The following is a 636-nucleotide window of genomic DNA, read 5'->3' on the forward strand; positions in this document are numbered from 1 at the left end:
CTTCCTAGACCTAAGCCTTGGTACTCCAGGGGTTACTGCTCACTCCATCCTTCCTAGACCTAAGCCTTGGTACTCCAGGGGTAATCCTCACTCCATTCTTCCTAGACCTAAGCCTTGGTACTCCAGGGGTTACTGCTCACTCCATCCATCCTAGACCTAAGCCTTGGTACTCCAGGGGTTACTGCTTTCTTCCATCCATCCTAGACCTAAGCCTTGGTACTCCAGGGGTTACAGCTCACTCGATCCATCCTAGACCTAAGCCTTGGTACTCCAGGCATCACTGCTAACTCCATCCATCCTTGGCCTAATAGACCTAAGCCTTGGTACTCCAGGGGTATCCCTCACTCCATCATTTCTAGACCTAACCCTTGGTACTCCAGGGGTTACTGCTCACTCCATCCATCCTAGACCTAATAGACCTAACCCTTGGTACTCCAGGGGTAATCCTCACTCCATCATTCCTAGACCTAATAGACCTAAGCCTTGGTACTCCAGGGGTCACTGCTCACTCCATCCTTCCTGGACCTAATAGACCTAAGCCTTGGTACTCCAGGGGTTACTGCTCACTCCATCCTTCCTAGACCTAAGCCTTGGTACTCCAGGGGTCACTGCTCACTCCATCCTTCCTAGACCTAA

Source organism: Mizuhopecten yessoensis, unplaced genomic scaffold (genome assembly GCF_002113885.1).
Source record: "Mizuhopecten yessoensis strain PY_sf001 unplaced genomic scaffold, ASM211388v2 scaffold11129, whole genome shotgun sequence".
Lineage (NCBI taxonomy): Eukaryota > Metazoa > Mollusca > Bivalvia > Pectinida > Pectinidae > Mizuhopecten > Mizuhopecten yessoensis.